Consider the following 6,572-nt stretch of genomic DNA (forward strand, 5'->3'; position numbering starts at 1 on the left):
TCTCTTTACATCGTTCGCCATTTTCGTAAGCTATGATAAGATAAGGTTATCAAACCGTAAACAGTCGACTATAACACTTTAGTGTGGTTTCAGTTGACTGGGACAGCAGTCGTGTGTGTGAGTTGCGTTTGCCTGCGTGTGTGTGTTCGTATGTGTATCTATTGTTAACAAAAGCCATTGTGCGAAAGCTTTAAGTGTGAAAATCTGTTTGTTGTGCCTATCTGCGCCTGAGCATCTCCCCTATATAAAGCACTCCGACTTCAGGCCACAAGTGGCCTTCGGGTCCATCCTCAGACGAGGATGCGGATAGGAGGGTGGTGTGGTCAGCACACCGCTCTCCCGTTCGTTATGATGGTTTTCTTTGACCGTAGCCGCTACTTTTCGGTCGAGTCGCTCCTCAATTGGCATCACGAGGCTGAGTGCACCCCGAAAAATGGCAACAGTACATGGCGGCCTGGATGGTCTCCCATCCAATTGCCGGCCACGCCCTACAGCGCTTAACTTCGGTGATCTCACGGGAACCGGTGTATCCACTGCGGCAAGGCCGTTGCCATCTCCCCTACATACTTACATGGATATTGTATCTGTTCTTCCGTACATGTCCGAAAGAACAGACACCATATCCATATAAGAATATAGTTCTGGCAATAGCGGCCATGACCTTCTTCTTCTGTGCGGATGTACACATATTCCCCGAACTCTTGCGGGACTTGGTAAAAATGTCTTCCACGAGTAATGCGTGTGTTGGGGTGGGGCTCTACTAATGTAGTGTGTGGACATACAATGTGAGAATGTGAATCTCGCGGGAGGCGTGCGCGAGATAGTCCCTGCAGTAGCACTCTGCTCTGTTCCCTCGGTGGCTCAGATGGGTAGAGCGTCTGCCATGTTTTCACCCGTCCCCGTTGATAAACACTCCTGGAAATGGAAAAAAGAACACATTGACACCGGTGTGTCAGACCCACCATACTTGCTCCGGACACTGCGAGAGGGCTGTACAAGCAATGATCACACGCACGGCACAGCGGACACACCAGGAACCGCGGTGTTGGCCGTCGAATGGCGCTAGCTGCGCAGCATTTGTGCACCGCCGCCGTCAGTGTCACCCAGTTTGCCGTGGCATACGGAGCTCCATCGCAGTCTTAAACACTGGTAGCATGCCGCGACAGCGTGGACGTGAACCGTATGTGCAGTTGACGGACTTTGAGCGAGGGCGTATAGTGGGCATGCGGGAGGCCGGGTGGACGTACCGCCGAATTGCTCAACACGTGGGGCGTGAGGTCTCCACAGTACATCGATGTTGTCGCCAGTGGTCGGCGGAAGGTGCACGTGCCCGTCGACCTGGGACTGGACCGCAGCGACGCACGGATGCACGCCAAGACCGTAGGATCCTACGCAGTGCCGTAGGGGACCGCACCGCCACTTCCCAGCAAATTAGGAACCCTGTTGCTCCTGGGGTATCGGCGAGGACCATTCGCAACCGTCTCCATGAAGCTGGGCTACGGTCCCGCACACCGTTAGGCCGTCTTCCGCTCACGCCCCAACATCGTGCAGCCCGCCTCCAGTGGTGTCGCGACAGGCGTGAATGGAGGGACGAATGGAGACGTGTCGTCTTCAGCGATGAGAGTCGCTTCTGCCTTGGTGCCAATGATGGTCGTATGCGTGTTTGGCGCCGTGCAGGTGAGTGCCACAATCAGGACTGCATACGACCGAGGCACACAGGGCCAACACCCGGCATCATGGTGCGGAGAACGATCTCCTACACTGGCCGTACACCTCTGGTGATCGTCGAGGGGACACTGAATAATGTACGGTACATCCAAGCCGTCATCGAACCCATCGTTCTACCATTCCTAGACCGGCAAGGGAACTTGCTGTTCCAACAGGACAATGCACGTCCGCATGTATCCCGTGCCACCCAACGTGCTCTAGAAGGTGTAAGTCAACTACCCTGGCCAGCAAGATCTCCGGATCTGTCCCCCATTGAGCATGTTTGGACTGGATGAAGCGTCGTCTCACGCGGTCTGCACGTCCGGCACGAACGCTGGTCCAACTGACGCGCCAGATGGAAATGGCATGGCAAGCCGTTCCACAGGACTACATCCAGCATCTCTACGATCGTCTCCATGGGAGAATAGCAGCCTGCATTGCTGCGAAAGGTGGATATACACTGTACCAGTGCCGACATTGTGCACACTCTGTTGCCTGTGTCTATGTGCCTGTGGTTCTGTCAGTGTGATCATGTGATGTATCTGACCCCAGGAATGTGTCAATAAAGTTTCCCCTTCCTGGGACAATGAATTCACGGTGTTCTTATTCCAATTTCCAGGAGTGTATGTCAACGCCCGTCAGCAGCTGAAGGTATTAATACAATTCTAATCTCCCCTATATGGTGAGCAGCAACTTTCCTTCTAATAATATTGTTACATTCCATCCTGGATTTTTCATTGTTTCACTTTAGTCATTGAAGTACATATCGCTGTACACTTCACGTCCTATATACGAGAGTTGGAACTTAAATAGCGACAACTATTTATTCACAACCGATACAAAAGAGATACATGTGTCCAGGTGTTACTGTCTTCCAAAGTATTCACCAGCGTTGTGTAGAACCCTTGATAGTGATGTGGGAGGAGTAGTATACCGTTAGCAGAGCCTGTTGTTGATGGCGCCAATGGAGCGGTCTATTGCCCTTCGAATCTCTGCAACACTACTGAAGCGAATGCCACGAAGTGGTTCCTTCATCTTCGGAATCAAATCTGTTATGTATGAGGCGGAACTGTGGGCCTCGTGGAAAAAGGGTGACCCGGCTGAGTCGCGCAGTTTGACTCATAGTCTGATCACGAGGGGTAGCCATTATAGCACGCGTTGAGGACGTAGGCTGACGAGAGGATCTTGACGGGATGTATCTGGAACATCTTAGGTGATTAGAAATTAGTAGACAGGAATACAATTAAATACTTAGCTTTAATTCAGCATCTGCGATGAACGTCGATCTTGACTTTGTACAAGAATATTTATAAGTGCAGTTATAGACCGAACAGCGAATATTCCTTTACAATTCTGATTGCTTCACACATATAGATAAATTGGCAATCCATAAACTGTATGCGGCGCCTGGCTAGGTCGTAGCTACTGACTTAGCTGATGACCATGCTAACTAGCGTCTACATGTCTACTCTGCAATTCACATTTAAGTGCTTGGCAGAGGGTTCATCGAACCACAATCATACTATCTCTCTACTATTCCACTCCCGAACAGCGAGCGGGAAAAACGAACACCTAAACCTTTCTGTTCGAGCTCTGATTTCTCTTATTTTATTTTGATGATCATTCCTACCTATGTAGGTTGGGCTCAACAACATATTTTCGCATTCGGAAGAGAAAGTTGGTGACTGAAATTTCGTAAAAAGGTCTCGCCGCGACGAAAAACGTCTATGCTGTAATGACTTCCATCCCAACTCGTGTATCGTATCTGCCACACTCTCTCCCCTATAACGCGATAATACAAAACGAGCTGCCCTTTTTTGCACCCTTTCGATGTCCTCCGTCAATCCCACCTGGTAAGGATCCCACACCGCGCAGCAATATTCTAACAGAGGACGAACGAGTGTAGTGTAAGCTGTCTCTTTAGTGGACTTGTTGCATCTTCTAAGTGTCCTGCCAATGAAACGCAACCTTTGGCTCGCCTTCCCGACAATATTATCTATGTGGTCCTTCCAACTGAAGTTGTTCGTAATTTTAACACCCAGGTACTTAGTTCAATTGACAGCCTTGAGAATTGTACTATTTATCGAGTAATCGAATTCCAACGGATTTCTTTTAGAACTCATGTGGATCATCTCACACTTTTCGTTATTTAGCGTCAACTGCCACCTGACACATCATACAGCAATCTTTTCTAAATCGCTTTGCAACTGATATTGGTCTTCGGATGACCTTACTAGACGGTAAATTACAGCATCATCTGCGAACAGACTAAGAGAACTGCTCAGATTGTCACCCAGGTCATTTACATAGATCAGGAACAGTAGAGGTCCCAGGACGCTTCCCTGGGGAACACCTGATATCACTTCAGTTTTACTCGATGATTTGCCGTCTATTACTACGAACTGCGACCTTCCTGACAGGAAATCACGAATCCAGTCGCACAACTGAGACGATACCCCATAGCTCCGCAGCTTGATTAGAAGTCGCTTGTGAGGAACGGTGTCAAAAGCTTTCCGGAAATCTAGAAATACGGAATCAACTTGAGATCCCCTGTCGATAGCGGCCATTACTTCGTGCGAATGAGATCTGTGAAGCTATAACTGAATCATTCCCATTAAAGTCGGCTGTTAGGACTGGGCAGAACGCTAGCTTGTCTCGTAAGACCAGCCGAGTGGCGGCGCTCGGTGTGCTAGCGTATACAGTGGCGACTCGCGGGTCCGATGTGTACTGACCGACCGTGGCCGATTTGAAGCCTACAATCTAGCAAGTGTGGTGCCTTGCGGTGAAACCACATAAAGTCACATGGACTTGTGTCTGGGGAGTATGATGGGTGGTACATTACGTCCAGTCCCATCGACTGAACAGAGCAGCCATAGCGTTGTATGCGCCCGCGCATTGTCGTGCAAAATGATGGATGGGTTGTGCAGAAAGTGTCGCCGCCTCTTTCACAAAGCTGGTCGAAGGAGATGCTCCAGAGCCCCAGTATGGTGAAAGTTATGATGATTGTCGTGTACGACTGTGATGGTGTTATCCTAACGATTTACGTTCCTTCACGGCAGGCGTTCAATGAACAATATTACTGCTCGTTTTTCTGCGCAACCCACTTAGTCCAGTCAAATAGTAGATATACCTTGCAAAAGGTGGGGGTAGAAGAGTTTATTTTTTCAACTCGTTCATATGGTTGGAAAGATTAGAAAACCGAGTTTTGCCAACAAAATACCACTTGGGAAAACTTTCTGCAGTCAAAAAACTTCGAAAATTTCGGACTTTTTTCAGTTCTTTTGCTCCTTTCGCTTTAACGTCTATTTTCTTTTTTAAAGAGCACAAAATTCTCTACCAATTACATTCTTCCCATTTTTTCTACTCCCAATATCTAAGGCGCTACAGCGCCTCAAAATATACCAATTTTTCAAATTTTGAGCACAGTGGCAAGATACCTTATTTTTGAACACTATTTTTTCAGTTTCTGCTTGTGTAGTATAAATAGATCATACATCATGTTATAAGTTGGAATTTACCACCTCACTTTCAGGTATTCAATTTTTCTTTATGCAACATGCGGATTGCTGGGCACCCAACTATTGTGATTGTTACATCACTACCTGAAGTTCACTATGGGCCACCTCAGCCCTGGTATTTGTAAAACTATAAATATAAAAATACATCATTAAGAGACATAGACACACACACACACACACACACACACACACACACACACACACACACACACACACACAATGTAAATTGTCTCAGGAAACTGAACTATTATTAGCTGCAATAGGCAACCTAATTAGGTAGGTAATTATGCTTGTGTATGAAAGCCACACAGTTTACATTAAAAATAAGTTGCTTTATTACAATTAAAATGCATTGTCAGTTACTAAAAAACGTTGACAGTTCTGGGTATGTAATACTTGTAATATCGCACTTAAGCGCACTTGAGACTGATATGAGCATCACTTCCAACGTTTTGATGGGCCAGGTTCCTCAGTGTCACCAGAAATACCTTGAGTTACGGATTCAGGGTCTGTACATAGAGTTGGATCCCAGATTGACCTCTTCTTTAAACAGCGCCTCAGCAAGTTCGTTGGTTTCGTCAGCGGTTTCCTCAATATCCACCATAACATCTTCTTCACTGTCTTTATATAAAAATTTTGGCACGTTTTCACAGTAGACCCCAATACATTTCTTGCAAATTGAAGAACATTTCAAACCCACTTTTCTGCAGGAGCACGCTCCGCCACAGTTCAGCTTGCATGAGCATGAAACAATGTGAAGAAGTGCTTCAGGTACTGGATCTTGGCTCATTATAACGGGTGTTGGACCGTGGTCACTGTCATTCCAGCCCCACTTAGGAGGTTCCCAGTTTCCCATCCAAATTTGGACTTGTTGGTAAGTCCGCAACGAATGATGTTGTGCAGCATCTTGTGTAGGTGGCAACCGTGCAAGAATCAGTTTGCTTTTTGTGGCAGACTTGGCGAATAGCTGGTACCGCAAATGGTCTAGTGTGTGGGAACTGCTGACACCTCCACTATACAATGCGATAGTAACCTGTTCTCCTGTAGTTATTATTTCTTCAAGGGTAGCATGTGGTTTATTGAATGTGCAAAGCGCTGAGGTTAGGTGTTCATTTTTCGCAACAATATTGCAGCACAATTTTTCCTTGACAAAAAAAATCAGATGTTGTATCACATGCGCTAAAGGCGTGAGTGAACAGAATATATTCACTGTCAAACATGTAAGATGCAGTGGAAAACCACTTGTCTTCTGCATTTCCTCTTCCTGGCTTTAAGAAAAATAAGTTTTCAATGCCTTGCCCCAACCCAGTCATGAGCACCAGGTCAACATCTTCTCCTACAATGACA

At 46.9% G+C, this 6,572-nt stretch overlaps 1 pseudogene; it reads right to left on the reverse strand.

Moving 5' to 3' along the window:
• Nucleotides 1–434: 434 nt before the first annotated feature.
• Nucleotides 435–552, reverse strand: LOC126292337 (5S ribosomal RNA; annotated as a pseudogene).
• Between the last annotated feature and the right edge of the window lie 6,020 nt (nucleotides 553–6,572).

The sequence above is a fragment of the Schistocerca gregaria genome, chromosome 9 (assembly GCF_023897955.1).
Source record: "Schistocerca gregaria isolate iqSchGreg1 chromosome 9, iqSchGreg1.2, whole genome shotgun sequence".
Taxonomy (NCBI): Eukaryota; Metazoa; Arthropoda; class Insecta; order Orthoptera; family Acrididae; genus Schistocerca; species Schistocerca gregaria.